This window comes from Ambystoma mexicanum, chromosome 9 (assembly GCF_040938575.1).
Source record: "Ambystoma mexicanum isolate Mex_15411 chromosome 9, UKY_AmexF1_1, whole genome shotgun sequence".
Taxonomy (NCBI): domain Eukaryota; kingdom Metazoa; phylum Chordata; class Amphibia; order Caudata; family Ambystomatidae; genus Ambystoma; species Ambystoma mexicanum.
Window position 1 is genome coordinate 92,564,024 of NC_090931.1, and position 18,826 is coordinate 92,582,849.

Below are 18,826 nucleotides of genomic sequence, written 5' to 3' on the forward strand. Positions count from 1 at the left end.
AGTGTAGCTGCTCTAACTCCACCCTTAATAAGGCTACAGGCATTACTGGTTTACCAGTGCTGTTCTGTCACCATATTACTTTGGTGGGGGATAAAGAATACCCCCTCTGTATCCATAAATCGTTCTCTTCTTGCAAAATGTTACTTTGAATTTCCATAATCTGTGTTTTTGACAAATTATTAAAACTTTTGTTTACAATCATCATTACCACAATCTTCTCTTTGATCTCAGACACATTAAAGCTTGTTTCATCTAATGAATATGCAACTCTTTTTTTCTTTTCGTCTGCAGCTTGATTTCCGTGTGAGAAAAGTCTGTTCTCTTAGTGTGTGCTGCGCACTTAACTATTGCGATGGCTACTGGGAGTTTTATTGCTTTAATAAGCCTATCCAATAGAGCAGGGTGTTGCACTGGAGTGCCGCCTGCTCAGAGGTATCCCCTCCTTTTCCAGCGTGCCAATCCTGCGTGCACGGTCAATGTCACATAAGCAGAGTAACTATACACCCTCAGTTCCTGGTCTGCATCATTTTCAAGTGAGACAATAAGCGCCCCCAATTCTGCAGCCTGTGCTGAGAAGTGAGATGGTAGTTTTGCCCTTGCCATAACTCCCCATTAGTCTCATGCTTCACTACGGCAGCACCTGTATATCTTTGCCCGTCAGTCTGATCGATTCTCGAGGAACCGTCAATAAAAAATGTCTCCTGCAGCGAGAGCATTTTCTTTCACTCTTGGGATATCATTGTAAAATTCTTCATATTTCGAACAACCATGCACTTGTTCACCATGCGTTAATGGTTCAGAAATAAACATAGCAGGATTCACTGTTTTACATCTGACTATTTTGATTGTTGGATTCGATATCACTACTTCATATGCAGAAGCTCTATGGGATGTCAACGTACCTTTAGGTTTTTCTAAGACAGTAAACAGGGCATACTCGACGAATAACAAAATTACGCATCCCATCACTATGCTAGCAGCCTTTTCAATAGCGAACGTGGCGGCCACCAGCGACTGTTTGCAGGGGAAATGACCCTTCATTACTGGGTCCAAAATCCCACTGTAGTATGCCTGGGGTTTGTACCCTAATGTGGTTCTCTGTGTAGAGTAAGCACTGCTGTCATGACTACTCCATTTGAGGTTGCCTTTTTTAATTCATCAAATCCTTCTTCCATTTTCCAGTACATTCAATCTTTCCCTGACATTGCTGTGCCTTTTTCATGGCTTCCAACAGTGGCCTTGTGTATGAACTGTAATCAAATGTCCATGCTCTAACATAATTGCACTATCTTAAAAATGCCTGCATTTGTTTTGCTGTCTTCAAAATTGCCTCAGCCCTTTCTGGGGTGATTTTCTTTCCTAATGCAAAATTAGCTGTCCTATGTATAGCACTTCTTCTTGAGAATACTCCAGTTTCTCTTTGTCCACCTTATATCCCTTTTCTGCAAGAATAATCATCACCTGGACTGAATCTCATCTACGCTCTTCTTCTGATGTGCTGCAAATTAAAATGTCATCTATGTATTGCAACAAAACACTTTGCAAAACTATATTACTCAAATCCATCTGCAAAACTCAATGGAGATTCTTAATATCCCTGGGGCAATCACGTGCTTTTTAACTTAATCTGGCGAAACGTAAATAAGGTAAGATCTTGTGAGTCTTTGTTCAATAGGGAAAAATGCATTTTTCAAGTCAATCACCGTGAAATATCATGCCTCGACTGGGATATTACATAAAATTGTTGCCGGATTAAGAACTAGAGGAAACTCGGCCTCCACACTCTGGTTAATCGGCCTCATGTCCTGAATTAAACGCCCTGATCCCCCCGTTATTTTTTTTTGATCGGATAAACTACAGTATTGCATGGTGATTCTGACGTCACTAAAATGTCCCCTGATCCATCATAACTGATATGGTCTCAAAAATCGCTTCTTCCGATTCCCGGGACATGGGGTACTGTCACACTTGGGGCATAATTGCTCCTGTTTTAAGCTTAATCATAACCTGTCCCATCCCCTTCAATAGTCCTACATCATAAGGACCTGTTGTCCATAAGGAAGTCGGTACCTTTGCCATGTCCTCATCAAAATATGTAGAACGTTGTCTCATGATCACCATTCACTGTGGGATCTCCCTCCTTTCTGTTCTAATCCAATATGTGATGCTTATTTCGAACACCACCTCGTCATCTGATGGATCGTCTCTAAACAAATCGTCATCAGTGATGTCAGTTTATCTGCATCCTTCCTCAATGGCAATCACTGTTCTCCATGGCCTGCCTTCGTCATTGAATCTTTCAAGCATGGCCAATTTTTCTCGCACTATGGCTGCCTGTAATTCTAAGGAGAATATCTGCTCTGCTTCCTCATCGATAGGTTTCTGTGGCCTGAACAAAAACTCATCAGGTATTCTCATTACCTTGCCCATTAATCCAGGTAGCCAGTTCAACAAAATGTGCCCTCCATAATAAAAGACCTCAGGCTCCAGTGGCTCGGCAGGTACAGCTATCTGTCCTTTGAATGCCATGATGAGTTCATCCACATTTAAATAGTATATTCTTCTTGTCAAACCTACTATGCCTTCATCAGTGAACTCGATTGTCATGTTTAGCTTCGTCATTAAATACCGACCCAGTATATTGACTGGCGTCTGTTTCGAATACAATCATGGAACAGACATGTCACATTCTCCAATTGAAACCGGCAATTTGTCAGTAAAAGGAACTTTACTTGTAGCTCTTGTGAAACCTTGAGCATTCATGGCATTTCCTGACATTAAAAATGTTCCCTCTCGTATACATGAGAGAGTTGCTCCAGTGTTGACTAAAAACAAAAAATGATTGGCCTCCTATTGTGAAGTCAACCCTAGGTTATTGATTGCACCAAAGTAAATTTAATTTGGAAGACAAGTTATGTATTTGCATTGAAAAATAGCTGACCTGAAGAAAACTTCCTTTTTCCGCATTCTTGGATGTTAACATTATTTTAAAAGATTTTTAAAAAATCACATTGAATCGGGGTATGTTTATAGTAAAGAAGAAAGTAAATATTTAGTTCTTTGGAAGAGTTGAATTGTTTCCTTATTTTCTCTGCACTGCCTGCATTTGAAAGTGGAAGATAATATTTTAAATTTTGTGGCATTTGTTCCTTCGGCAACGTGAACACACAAAACAGAGTTTCTTTGTTGTTTGTACTGTACTTGAATCCTTCATATTAACAATTGAAAGGACACAATGTGATGAATTGCCACACAGAATTGATAAGATTCACTATAATAAAATCTAACATATGAAAGTGAGGTTTTTGTTAATTAGATCTGTCGATCGAGATGGTTACTCAATTTTGCATAGAGAGAATTGAAAATCAGCAAATAATGTAAGGACATATTAACATAATATTTATGTGACTGATGTTGGCATGTGTGCTGTATGCTTGATGATTAACAATGTGTTGCATTGATGTTGAAGTTTACGCAAATACTAAACATTGTACAGGTAAATTTTACTGTAAATTGTTATTTAACATATTTAGGTACTGTGTATATTATTTTTGGAAATGGGTTCTATACAATATTTTTGCCTTGTCAAATTTACACAGCTACACCATTGGGATGTGCATTTGTCATGGATACAATCTTCGTGTCAATGGGTTTTTTAACCAAAACTGGACAATAACCATCAATAACGGAACTGTCATATCCATATTCTGGGATAATCTTCTGTAACCAGTTTGTCCATTTGCGGTGGCAGTGATACGGAGCAACATGCCAGCATTCATGGTATGAACACGTGTGGATCGCAAAGTGGTGCATTTCAAAGTGAAAGGAGTCATTTGTTCTCAGAAATGGAACAGCATGTGGGTCAATCAAACATCAGAGTTGGAACATAAGTGCATTAGACTTAAGCTCACAGTACTTTGATTTTACAATGCAAAAACAGAGAATGATAGAACAAGCCAGGCAATTGGCAAGATTTGATGGAAGTTGACAGTTTTGACAACCATTTGAAGCATGTCATGTATTCAATATTGTTGTGGATGTAATCTTCTATTTTGAGCATCATGTTGAAAATATAACAACTTGTTACATTCTTGACTATTAGTATTTTCTTAAAAGTGTACAATATTTACTTCTTTTTGTGAAAAGAAAGTGAATTTGCATGCTGTGTGCGGATGTGTGTGTTGATCTTCTTGGATTTGCATTAGGTAATGTTATGAAGTAGGCGATCACAGGGTACGTTTGGCTACGCTGTGAACGAACTTCATGAGAATAGGTGGAGCATATCGTTTTGACTTGGGATTTCAGCTTGCGGGGAGGGTGATCTGAATTGCTCCCGTGAGGGAACCTGAATTTAGGGTGATGGATCAATGAATCAGATTAGCACAAGATGGCGGTTCCTGACCTATGAGTTTCGCATGCGCACATGTGAGAAAAATAAAGTTAAGATGCATTGGAACATGTTTCAGGATCGATCTATGTATGCTCAAAATACATGCCCGATCGATGGGCCAATACAATTCCTGAGAGAACTTCCTCTTTAAGACCTTCTTATTAGCTCTGCCCTAGATTTCTTTTTGCTTCTCGGTCTGATCTTTGTCGTTGATCTCTCATATGTACAATGTTTCTGCTTTATTTTTCTCTTTACTTTAGTGCTCTGAGGCTCATGGGCATGTGGTGCTTTACAAATAATATTAGTATTAATATTAACAATAACAAAAATATTGATGACGGATTGTCTTCTATTTACCCCGGCAACTCTTCTTGCAAACATCCTTCTGTGCTTCCTAGCATGACATCACCACCTTAAGGCACTCTCCAGCCATGTTACAGTCATTGAACACAGAACATTGTCCCCAATCACGGTTATCCCCCTGCCCCATACATGTATGCACCTTGTCACATTTTTCTACATTCTTCTTCGACTCACTCATCCCCACCTACATTTTTATGCACTCAGCTACCGCTCACTAACAGCTGCAACAGCAATGTGCAGGGTATAGGACTATTTTACCGACAAAACATGGTTGCAATGACCAAAAGTGCTAAAAATGCTACCACCAAAGGTTCGAACACCAAAAGTTTGAACCTTTGGTGGTAGCATTGTAAAAATAAAACAGGGGCTGCGGGGGTGTCCTCTGCATCGCCCAGCTCATTATACTTCATGGTATAGTGAGCAAGGGTTGCGGGGGACACGGAGGACACCCCTGCAGCCTTCCGTTTAAAAAAACGAACAAAAATTTAAAAAGATGAGGGCTGCAGGGGTGTTCCCCGCATCGCTCCGCTCACTCACTTCATGGTATAGTGCGCGGGGGTTGCAGGGGACACCCCTGCAACCTTCCATTAAAAAAAAAAGAAAAGAAAAGGACCCTGCAGCGCAGGTTCCTGATCACAGAAGTGAAAGGGAACTGGCGCTGCAGGAACCCAGCGTGAAGATGAAGGTAAGTGGGGTTTGTTTATGTTGGGGGTGTGGGTGGGGGTGTGCTGAGGGTGTGGGTGGGGAGTGTTAGGGGTGTGTTGTGTGTGTGGGTGTGAGTATTGTAAGAGTATTTAGCTTTTTTTTCATGCAACACCACTGCATGGGTTTGGTGCATTGCTATAATGCGGTACAGCAAGGCATGTGTTGCCAATGTGACATGGACATGTAAATGAAAACAGGTTATTCAGTCAAAAACGATTTCTACATCTAAAATGCAAATATTTTTTTTTTCACAGTTAAAAGCATATATGTTTTCTCATCTGAAATTCCTCTGTTGCAGGAGACACATTTGAGGATTAATTAACTAACCTTATTAACAATACTAACAATTCTGACTCATTAATAATATAATGTGTTCTCAAGGTTTGGGTTGCCACAAAGAATTGAGTCAGACAGAGGAAGTGTTTTCACAAGTGCTCTAATGAGTAAGGTATGGCAAATACTGGGTGTGAAAAGGAAACTACATATCGCATATCGGGCGGCTTCTTCAGGTGGAGTTGAACGGGGTAATAGGTCTGTTGTGGACATTTTAAAGAAATTTGTAGCTGAAGCAGGTTCCAGCTGGGATTTACGTTTACCATTGGTTTTGTTGGCAATCAGATCAACTCCTGCCAAAACAACAGGTATTAGCCCACATGAGGTCTTGACAGGTAGGAAAATGGTGTTGCCGCAACACCTGCTATACAGAACACATGAGCAAACACTTGTAAGCGCATCTACAGTTCATGAATACATTGATGAGCTGAGGAAGCATTTACAACATGCATTTGCTTTTGTACAGAGAAATCTGGAAGGGGCTGCTGGCAGTGCTAAAACATATGATAAAAAGTCAACAGTAGAGGAATATTGTGTAAGGGATCAGGTGTATAAATTCCATTTTGGAAAAAGTAAACAGAAAAATTCCAAATTCCGAGCAGCCTGGCAGGGGCCATTCCGAAATATAGATAAAGTCTCTCCTGTAGTTTACAAAATTTTAAAGACTGAAGGTGAAACAGCAATAGAACAGTTTGTGCATGTAAACCAAATCAAGCCATGTCATCCAAGATATGAGATAAAAAATCTGGAGCGTGTAGAAACAGATAAAGTCCCTTGAACACAAGAAGGTAAAATAAATGAGTACAGTCAGGAGGCAGTGACAGAGAAGTTTAATAAAGATGGTTGATTATAATGGCACATAAAAACTTTAATATATGTAAATATATATATATAATATAAAAAAGAAGATGAAGTTTATGGAGTCGGTGTGCAGAATGAAAATGCATTACATATTGAATGTTGTTTTATGTATGCTTGTTCTCTATAACCTGTGCTTAATTTCAGAAGGTGAAAGAAAAAGGGCAAAATATTTTACAAAGCATGTTTTATTTTTGGCAAAAGGGTGAAGTAAGTATTGTGCTATATTCTTAATCTGTTTCTTTTCTATTTAATTTAGAATATTAACATATTTGTACCAGAGGTCACGGGAGTCGATGGAGTCCTGGAGCCCACGTGGACGGATTCTGGAAAAGCCCCGAAGGGGGGGAAGACCAAGGCTGCAAAGCGATCAGCGTTGAAGATGACACCAACAATATGTTTAATGATGATGATATTTGGAGGAATCTTCAAAAATTCAGAAGCACAGGTTGTCATTGAACCTGGACCAGCATCTGGTATCGCGGTAGAAGAGGCACCAGGATTCATCATGAGTGATAGAAGGATGATTTTCCAGAATATCTATATACCATTGAACCCTGAGATTTTGATTGAAAAGCATTTGAACCATACCGGAATTAAGATTGAACAGACTAAAGAGTGGCTGGAAACAAGAAAAGAGGACTCTAAGCAGTCAATAAGAGATATATTGATGCAATTGGAAAAAAACATTTATGAATTCAGCAGACATTAAGAAGAGGAGAGGAAAAAGAGGAGCGGTGATGATCGCGATATCATTGGTAATGTCTATAGTTGGAGCCATAATAGGTACCACAATATCAACAGCCAATGCCATTTCGGTAGGAACGCTGAGTACTAAAGCACAACAACTGAGTGTTGACCTAGAAATAATACAAAAAACATTAGATGGGATTAGAGGGGGATTGGATGAACAAGTAAGATTCATAAATGAAACTACAATCATTCTAAATGAACAAGCGGATGTAATGCAACGGGCGACTAAGCTAATTATTAAGCATGACAGAACTTTAAATGAAATATTGAATATAATGAGTCCTGTTGATAGACTATTAACGAATTATATGAGAGAAGTTCAAACTGCAGTTTCACAGTTGATTCAAGGACATATTCCCTTGTATTTTGTTTCGCAGGATATTATCCATCAAATGATAGAAAGATTGACCAGGAGGGAAATTAATGTGGTACAGGTAAAAATTGCATTTGAAATGGGTAATGCAATGCCATTATATGTGGACCTGGTAAGGTTGGAGATTGGTTTGTTATTATGCATCCCATGCACCAATAACGCATACCAACATAATGTATACCACTAAATGTATCTGGGTGCTGAAATAATGTATGTATACTGTAGTACTATATACCAAATCTAATCTGAATGCAAAGAGTGATTATTACTGAATTATTTTCATTTTGGCGGCCCCAAATCTATACAAAATACCCTACACATTTATGGTGCGTTGGCCGGGAAAAGGAAACTGAAATGATGCACCGGGGAGGGGGAGGACAAGGCAGGGCCGGGCCAGCCCACCTCGGCCGCAAAAGACCCGGCCAGCGGCGGGCCACCTCCTCAGAAACCGGCGGAACCCGAAGACAAGCGGCAGGACGAGCTCACGGTGCCAGGAGCCCCAGAGAGAGCCTGCTGCCCCTTCTTCAGGGTAAAGAGCCAAGCAACATTCTGAGAATGGAGGGCAACCACCCCAAAAGGCGGCCTTGCCAAGGAGCCCAACAGCTGCCCAATGCCAACAGGAGAGGGGCTGGAGAAAGTCGGAAAGGTGGCCCCCCGCGAAGAGGAAATCCAGCAGGAGCAGGCCAACCAAGAGGAAATGCACCATGGGCCGGCCAACCAAGAGGGCACCAGCTTGGGGATGGCCAACCACAGGAAAATCCCCAGCCACCAACCAGGTCTTTCTCCCAGCTGTGTAAAATGTCTTCTCCTACTCTTTTTCCCCGATATTCATTAGCAAAGCTCTGTTACAGCCTGCCAAACGAGTTCAACCAATGAAATTCTATCATGTCCTACCCTCCTTTTCTTTAACAATGGCTTGGCTTATACAATTGCAACTGTAACCAAACTGATTTCCTGCTTATTCGAGTCTTTGCTTCCTGCAAATACTGTGGACAGAGCGCAGATAGAAGCAAAGAAAAAACAATGTGGATACGCGTTTAAAATGACTTTCAGAGCCTGTCATTTTCCATCCCATTTTGCACTGGAGAACACATTATATTATTCATGAGTTAGAATCGTTAGTATTGTTAATAAGGTTAGTTCATTAATCCTCAAATGTGTCTCCTGCAACAGAGGAATTTCAGATGAGAAAAAATATATGCTTTTAACTGTGAAAAAAAATTATTTGCATTTTAGATGTAGAAATCGTTTTTGACTGAATAGCCTGTTTTCATTTACATGTCCATGTCACACTGGCAACACATGCCTTGCTGTACCGCATTATAGCAATGCACCAAACCCATGCAGTGGTGCTGCATGAAAAAAAAACTCTTACAGTATCTATGTGTGTTCGCATGAGAAAGGTGCAAACTTTTGGTAGTTTGCACCTTTCTCATGCAAACATTTTGCCTGCTGTAGTTTCAGCTGCGGGCAAACCACTTAGATTCAATGTGCTGCAGTAAGGTGACTGACGCATGATGACCAGCACTCTGTGATGAGAACAGGTGTAACCACAACATAAGGTAGGCTATAGCTCCAATGCAGCTGTATCAAGGGTATAAGAGAGCTCCTTGATACACAAGCTGAATATGGGCTGCATGAATGAAAAAGCAAAGTTAGTGTCAACACAAATCAATAGAATGTCTTACCTCTGACCTTCAAGGTCACAAACATATCTCACAATCGGGCTCCAGTCGAAGCATCCTGGGTCCCTCTTAAGCCACTTCTCAAACTCTTGCCGGTTTTGGTCACAGTAGTCGGTAACAATGATCTCCTTGAAGACTTCACAGGCTGATAGTAGCTGGTAGATGGTGGGACCTGTGCCAATATCCATCAAGGGTCTCCTTCCACAACACCTGGTTTTAAAAATGAAAGAAAACAAGTATGTAACACAATTAGATATGTGCATTGTACAAGGTTGCTACCATCAAATATTTCCTCTAGCATCCATACATTAGTTCATAGAGTGACACAGTTTACCAGACCCTTGGCCCGAGAATGAATGGCTTTTCAAGTTGTACAAACAATACCTGATCCAGCATATGTTTCATGCACGTACGCCTCACATTACACTCTTTCAACTTCAGTGCCCTGGTTACACAATATAGGGTGGTTGAGGGCTGAAGGGCAGTGAGATCATTCATTGAGAGTGTGGACAGTTCTGTTGTCAGTGAGTGAATACATGTGTAAATGTAAGGTTTTCTGCTTCTTCAAGAATGTCTTCATTTTACTTTTGGATGCCGGAGGCACATACAGAATGTGAAGATGGCCACTGTGTGGTTAACTCTGGGATTGCATGAGGAACATTTCCACTGGCTCCTATTACAGAAAGTTTGCACCGGTGCAAGTGCAAAGTTGCATGCTTGTAGCACTAGGACAAGGGTTGCCCTATTTCTTAAACACAGGGACATATTAGAAAACCATTGCATCATGGCAAGTGGAGCTTGGCATATTATAAGCACCAGGACAAAAGATACATTTCTGGTGAATTTTTCAACCAGGGTAAAGTTTGCCCTAGTGCTAATACTGAATACTACTGATACTAGGTCACACTTTGCTCTTGTGCAAAATGCAGTGCAGATGTATATTTTTTTGCATTAGGGCAGTTTTTGCTCTGGTGCTTATAATATGTCAAACTGAACTTGTCATGGTGCAGTGGTTTTCTAATATATCCCAGTGTTTATAGACAGAAGGCAAACCTTGGGAACTCGTTCTTCACATCCCGTAAGCTGCACGTACATTGGCACAGTGGAGTGAAAAGGGGCGGCAATGCATACTCGCTTTTTACATTCCCCTTTTGCACTCTGCCGTGCAAATGAGGAACCCTTGTCAGCAGGAACCTGTCTACACTTTAGTGTAAACTTAACAGCTCCCCGCTGCCAAACAATGATGAAATCGAAATTGAGCCCCAAAATGACTAATACCTTCTGCGACTATTAAAACATCTGATGATCAGTTTTTATTTGATGTCGTTATTTGCATAAACTGTACGGCATGTTGTTTGGCACGATGTTGGCGGACATACCACTTTCATTACAAATGCTTACCAATCATGATACTCTACCAATGGAACATGCTATTCATTGTGGGGGCCGTGGGGTGTACACTAGGCATCTGGTCCAACTAAGATCGACATAGCTCTGCCATCTCCTTTCTGTGATAAGCATTGTAGCCACTGTTTCACTCTGCATTGGCACTTTTCCTGTGTATAATAGCCTGCCCTTTATCAATCGTACATTATCACAGTGGGCGAGGGGCAACACGCTGAATGTTAACACTATAATCACTTTGCTAGATAGCCCCTTTAACAGCAGTGTCACCTCACTGTATACATCACGCCTCTTCTACCCTGAGCCGCTGACCTCTGACCTCCATGCTGATTGACAGTTTATCGAAGGCAGTTCACTTACATTGATAGAGCAAACTAGATGTAAAAATCAAATACTGGATTGGCCCTTTAATCTCTGTATCCAGTGCCCAGATAAGAGAGGTTTGTGTTCCCTATTTTTCAAAGGTTTGAGTGCAGAGATTTTTAAAAGAGTAAAACGTAAATCCCATTCCCAATGTGAGTATTTAATAAGCAAGAACAAATATCTTAATTGGCAAACAGAAATGTTTTGTAAAAAATATGCCTTTTAATCAATTATTCATGCACAGAAGAAGGCACATTTTTTGCTCTTCAAATCAAGCAGTAGTAACTCTGGACTACTTATACAACTGGTCCAAACATACCCATGGAGCAGTCTAGGTGAAATCAGGGGGGCAGGCTCCTATGTGTTTGATTCCTGTTTCTGTGGGGAGTATGTGTACTCCCTATTTTTATTTGTTGGGAGTATTTGTGTATTCGTTGGCAGGAGAAGCGGGTGATACACCCCTTATCTGAAGGGCTGGCTGGGACACCTCGTTGCAATTCCTCTACTCCTGTGCATTGGCAGGTGCCATGAGCATGTGATAAAGTGCCATTCTGAATGGCAGCACTTTATTGAAAGCAATTTGCTCTCATTGGTGCATACATTGGACACATTCAGTGGATATGCAACGGATTGGTTCTTCCTGGTTATAAAGCACCCGGGCATATACCAGCAAACTCTGCTTTAATGGATGTGTAGCTGGGCTTCCGTGGTGCTCTCCTGACTGGTCAGTGCACCAGTGCACACCCTGAACTGTACTGTGTTCAGAAAGCTGCTATGAGATGCTCAGGTGGATATGACATGAATTGCACAGGATCTGTATGGAGGTTGTCTTGACAAGATTGGTCCTTAATAAAAATGCATCTTATCCAGAGCTCTCAGGTTTCCTAGCTCCATGGGTGAGGAAGCCATTCAGGCCCTTTATTCAACTTGGAATTATGGTACTTGAAGTTATGTGTTTTACATTTTAAATCTAAGATTACAAATCCTAGAATAGCCCAAAAAATAACAAGACTGGCTGTCTGTCTCATGGAACTGAGTATTTTGAGAGCTCTGTCTGATAATTTCTGAATGCATCCATGGCTGTGGTTTTTGGGACACTATTTCACAATTTCAGCATTGCACAGCTGATTTCCTCTTCACACTATTTTGAAGTGTTAAAACGTGCACTTTGTCTCATTTGAGGGATCACCAGAAACTCAGACCTTCTCTAGATAGACCCAATACATCACCATAAGCTTAAACCTTCTGTAGATGGACCCGACCCGACATATCACAATACACTCACACCTTCTCTAGATAGAGCCAATATCATGAGAACACCAGGACCTTCCTGGGCCTCATCACGAGTTGGGCTGTATTCCCGGCTGTAATACTGCCGACTGTAATAGCCCTAACACCGACCAGTCAGGTGGTATTACCACCAGATCACGAGTTGGGCCTTAACGGTAAATCCCCATTCCTGATTGGGTCCATTGGATCCAATGGGGAATTTTCGGCGCTAATTATGCGGGCTAATACAGCCGGCTGTAATACAGCTGAAAACAGGGATTTTCACATCCAGAAAAAAGCTGGAGGTAAAACAGTCGATTTAGCGCCCAGCTCATGATAGGGCCAGCCCTTAAATGCGGCTGTAATACCGTTACCACCACATTTAAGGGCTACAGCCAAACTCGTGATGAGGCCCATACTCATTTAAACTGTCCCACTCTGTGCTGCACATGTTGTCTCAAGAAGATTACAATGTTATTGGTGTGTTTTCAGACCACAAATAAATTGTGTGTCTCTGTTTGCCGGATCGTAAGGCTGATACAAAATGGAGACTACAGAGCCAATTCCAGCAGAGTGGTGCTTAAAAGATGACTAACACTCATGCTAAGCCTGAGCATTTCTATTTAAGTTGCGAGTGTAATGCACTAGACGTTCCTTCAGCTAAAGAGCGTGATGAGAGTCAGATAACTTCGTGCTGTGCTCTCAGCTGGGATATATGTTCACCCTGCCCTCCACAGGTGTGAATCCCTTCTGGGGTCACTAAATTGAGTGCATTAGTTAGAGTAACACACCCGAGTTACAGTGATACTGACCAAATGAACACTGCTAGCAAGAACCTTATATAAAATATCATGATTCCTGCTTCTTTTCTCAATTTGTAACCCTCCGTAACATTTGCAGACCCAGTACTGAAAAAAAGGAAATGATAAGTGTTTGATTGGGGGGCAGTAAGGAGAGGGGTACCAGGTGCTCAAAACTGTCCCTAAAAAACACATCAAATTGATCCAAGATCTGGGCTGGAGGCATACAAGCACTTCACTTTTAGGGGCATAAACCTGAACAGGGCAGTAATAGCTAATGGTAAAGAGGCCTCCCACAATGCATCAGGCAGATCACTGACTTTGCATTCCCTCCCCAGTCAACAGATATGTTTACCTACATGGATCATGCCTCCAATACTATATTTCTATGCAGTTATTGTTTATTGGGGTAAACACCAGGATGTGGTATTTCCAGACTGATTACCTATTTGCGAGACTGGAGTTTTGTAACATGACCCAATGCTATCAGGATCACAGCTAAGAGTGTGGTCCACGTTTCAGGCCCCAAAAAGATTCGAGGGAGGGCGAGAAGAGCGGGCACCTATGGTGAGGTGGATTAGGTGGGTCAACTCTCAGCTATTGCTGAAGTCAACATGTCAAGCCCTTAAAAGATTAGAGGGAGTGGTGGGGAGGGAGGCATGTAGGGTGAGGTGGATTGGCTGAGTGTATTCACAGCTAAGCCAGGAGTCCACATTACAGGCCATACACAAATTAGAGGGAGGGGCAAGGAGAGCGGGCATGTAGGGTGAGATGGCTTGGCAGGGTGCATTCACAGTAACGCCTGAAGTCAACATTTCAAGCCCTAAAGGTTTAGAGAGAGTGGCAGGGATTGAGGCACGCAAGGTGAGATGGCTTGGCAGGGTGCATTCACATGTATGCCTGCCAATCCACTTTCAAGCCTTAGAAAGATTAGGTGTGAGTAGCGCAGAGTGAGGCACGTAGGGTGATATGGCTTGGCAGGGTGCATTCACAGGTATGCCTTCCATCCACTTCCAAGCCCTAGAAAGATTAGGTGTGAGTAGCGCAGAGTGAGGCACGTAGGGTGAGATGGCTTGGCAGGGTGCATTCACAGTAACACCTGAAGTCCACATTTCAAGCCCTAAAGGGTTTAGAGAGAGTGGCAGGGATTGAGGCACGCAAGGTGAGGTGGATTGGCAGGGTGCATTCACATGTATGCCTTCCATCCACTTCCAAGCCTTAGAAAGATTAGGTGTGAGTAGCGCAGAGTGAGGCACGTAGGGTGAGATGGCTTGGCAGGGTGCATTCACAGGTATGCCTTCCATCCACTTCCAAGCCCTAGAAAGATTAGGTGTGAGTAGCGCAGAGTGAGGCACGTAGGGTGAGATGGCTTGGCAGGGTGCATTCACAGTAACGCCTGAAGTCCACATTTCAAGCCCTAAAGGTTTAGAGAGAATGGCAGGGATTAAGGCATGCAAGGTGAGATGGCTTGGCAGGGTGCATTCACATGTATGCCTGCCAATCCACTTTCAAGCCTTAGAAAGATTAGGTGTGAGTAGTGCAGAGTGAGGCACGTAGGGTGATATGGCTTGGCAGGGTGCATTCACAGGTATGCCTTCCATCCACTTCCAAGCCCTAGAAAGATTAGGTATGAGTAGCACAGAGTGAGGCACGTACGGTGAGATGGCTTGGCAGGGTGCATTCTCAGTAACGCCTGAAGTCCACATTTCAAGCCCTAAAGGGTTTAGAGAGAGGCAGGATTGAGGCACGCAAGGTGAGGTGGATTGGCAGGGTGCATTCACATGTATGCCTGCCAATCCACTTTCAAGCCTTAGAAAGATTAGGTGTGAGTAGCGCAGAGTGAGGCACGTAGGGTGAGATGGCTTGGCAGGGTGCATTCACATGTATGCATGCCAATCCACTTTCAAGCCTTAGAAAGATTAGGTCTGAGTAGCGCAGAGTGAGGCACGTAGGGTGAGATGGCTTGGCAGGGTGCATTCACAGGTATGCCTTCCATCCACTTCCAAGCCCTAGAAAGATTAGGTGTGAGTAGCGCAGAGTGAGGCATGTAGGGTGAGATGTCTTGGCAGGGTGCATTCACAGTAACACCTGAAGTACACATTTCAAGCCCTAAAGGTTTAGAGAGAGTGGCAGGGATTGAGGCACGCAAGGTGAGATGGCTTGGCAGGGTGCATTCACATGTATGCCTGCCAATCCACTTTCAAGCCTTAGAAAGATTAGATGTGAGTAGTGCAGAGTGAGGCACGTAGGGTGATATGGCTTGGCAGGGTGCATTCACAGGTATGCCTTCCATCCACTTCCAAGCCCTAGAAAGATTAGGTGTGAGTAGCGCAGAGTGAGGCACGTAGGGTGATATGGCTTGGCAGGGTGCATTCACAGGTATGCCTTCCATCCACTTCCAAGCCTTAGAAAGATTAGGTGTGAGTAGCGCAGAGTGAGGCACGTAGGGTGATATGGCTTGGCAGGGTGCATTCACAGGTATGCCTTCCATCCACTTCCAAGCCCTTGAAAGATTAGGTGTGAGTAGCGCAGAGTGAGGCACGTAGGGTGAGATGGCTTGGCAGGGTGCATTCACAGTAACGCCTGAAGTCCACATTTCAAGCCCTAAAGGGTTTAGAGAGAGTGGCAGGGATTGGGGCACGCAAGATGAGGTGGATTAGCAGGGTGCATTCACATGTATGCCTGCCAATCCACTTTCAAGCCTTAGAAAATTTAGGTCTGAGTAGCGCAGAGTGAGGCACGTAGGGTGAGATGGCTTGGCAGGGTGCATTCACAGGTATGCCTTCCATCCACTTCCAAGCCCTAGAAAGATTAGGTGTGAGTAGAGCAGAGTGAGGCACGTAGGGTGAGATGGCTTGGCAGGGTGCATTCACAGGTATGCCTTCCATCCACTTCCAAGCCTTAGAAAGATTAGGTGTGAGTAGCGCAGAGTGAGACACGTAGGGTGAGTTGGCTTGGCAGGGTGCATTCACAGTAACGACTGAAGTCCACATTTTAAGCCCTAAAGGGTTTAGAGAGAGTGGCAGGGATTGAGGCACGCAAGGTGAGGTGGATTGGCAGGGTGCATTCACATGTATGCCTTCCATCCACTTCCAAGCCCTAGAAATATTAGGTGTGAGTAGCGCAGAGTGAGGCACGTAGGGTGAGATGACTTGGCAGGGTGCATTCACATGTATGCCTTCCATCCACTTTCAAACCCTAGAAAGATTAGGTGTGAGTAGCGCAGAGTGAGGCACGTAGGGTGAGATGGCTTGGCAGGGTGCATTCACAGTAACGCCTGAAGTCCACATTTCAAGCCCTAAAGGTTTAGAGAGAGTGGCAGGGATTGAGGCACGCAAGGTGAGATAGCTTGGCAGGGTGCATTCACATGTATGCCTGCCAATCCACTTTGAAGCCTTAGAAAGATTAGGTGTGAGTAGCGCAGAGTGAGGCACGTAGGGTGATATGGCTTGGCAGGGTGCATTCACAGGTATGCCTTCCATCCACTTCCAAGCCCTAGAAAGATTAGGTGTGAGTAGCGCAGAATGAGGCACGTAGGGTGATATGGCTTGGCAGGGTGCATTCACAGGTATGCCTTCCATCCACTCCCAAGCCTTAGAAAGATTAGGTGTGAGTAGCGCAGAGTGAGGCACGTAAGGTTATATGGCTTGGCAGGGTGCATTCACAGGTATGCCTTCCATCCACTTCCAAGCCCTTGAAAGATTAGGTGTGAGTAGCGCAGAGTGAGGCTCGTAGGGTGAGATGGCTTGGCAGGGTGCATTCACAATAACGCCTGAAGTCCACATTTCAAGCCCTAAAGGGTTTAGAGAGAGTGGCAGGGATTGAGACACGTAGGGTGAGATGGCTTGGCAGGGTGCATTCACAGGTATGCCTTCCATCCACTTCCAAGCCCTAAAAAGATTAGGTGTGAGTAGCGCAGAGTGAGGCACGTAGGGTGAGATGGCTTGGCAGGGTGCATTCACAGTATCGCCTGAAGTCCACATTTCAAGCCCTAAAGGTTTAGAGAGAGTGGCAGGGATTGAGGCACGCAAGGTGAGATGGCTTGGCAGTGTGCTTTCACATGTATGCCTGCCAATCCACTTTCAAGCCTTAGAAAGATTAGGTGTGAGTAGCGCAGAGTGAGGCACGTAGGGTGATATGGCTTGGCAGGGTGCATTCACAGGTATGCCTTCCATCCACTTCCAAGCCCTAGAAAGATTAGGTGTCAGTAGTGCAGAGTGAGGCACATAGGGTGAGATGGCTTGGCAGGGTGCATTCACAGTAACGCCTGAAGTCTACATTTCAATCCCTAAAGGGTTTAGAGAGAGTGGCAGGGATTGAGGCACGCAAGGTGAGGTGGATTGGCAGGGTGCATTCACATGTATGCCTGCCAATCCACTTTCAAGCCTTAGAAAGATTAGGTGTGAGTAGCGCAGAGTGAGGCACGTAGGGTGAGATGGCTTGGCTGGGTGCATTCACATGTATGCCTGCCAATCCACTTTCAAGCCTTAGAAAGATTAGGTCTGAGTAGCGCAGAGTGAGGCACGTAGGGTGTGATGGCTTGGCAGGGTGCATTCACAGGTATGCCTTCCATCCACTTCCAAGCCCTAGAAAGATTAGGTGTGAGTAGCGCAGAGTGAGGCACGTAGGGTGATATGGCTTGGCAGGGTGCATTCACAGGTATGCCTTCCATCCACTTCCAAGCCCTAGAAAGATTAGGTGTGAGTAGCGCAGAATGAGGCACGTAGGGTGATATGGCTTGGCAGGGTGCATTCACAGGTATGCCTTCCATCCACTTCCAAGCCTTAGAAAAATTAGGTGTGAGTAGCGCAGAGTGAGGCACGTAGGGTTATATGGCTTGGCAGGGTGCATTCACAGGTATGCCTTCCATCCACTTCCAAGCCCTTGAAAGATTAGGTGTGAGTAGCGCAGAGTGAGGCACGTAGGGTGAGATGGCTTGGCCGGGTGCATTCACAGTAACGCCTGAAATCCACATTTCAAGCCCTAAAGGGTTTAGAGAGAGTGGCAGGGATTGAGGCACGTAGGGTGAGATGGCTTGGCAGGGTGCATTCACAGGTATGCCTTCCATCCACTTCCAAGCCCTAAAAAGATTAGGTGTGAGTAGCACAGAGTGAGGCACGTAGGGTGAGATGGCTTGGCAGGGTGCATTCACAGTATCGCCTGAAGTCCACATTTCAAGCCCTAAAGGTTTAGAGAGAGTGGCAGGGATTGAGGCACGCAAGGTGAGATGGCTTGGCAGTGTGCATTCACATGTATGCCTGCCAATCCACTTTCAAGCCTTAGAAAGATTAGGTGTGAGTAGCGCAGAGTGAGGCACGTAGGGTGATATGGCTTGGCAGGGTGCATTCACATGTATGCCTGCCAATCCACTTTCAAGCCTTAGAAAGATTAGGTCTGAGTAGTGCAGAGTGAGGCACGTAGGGTGTGATGGCTTGGTAGGGTGCATTCACAGGTATGCCTTCCATCCACTTCCAAGCCCTAGAAAGATTAGGTGTGAGTAGCGCAGAGTGAGGCACGTAGGGTGATATGG

The 18,826-nt window shown here is 43.8% G+C and overlaps 1 pseudogene; it reads right to left on the bottom strand.

The window, feature by feature from the left end:
- The window catches only part of LOC138487265 (nicotinamide N-methyltransferase-like), an 89,640-nt pseudogene that overhangs the window by 34,612 nt on the left and 36,202 nt on the right, over positions 1–18,826 (bottom strand).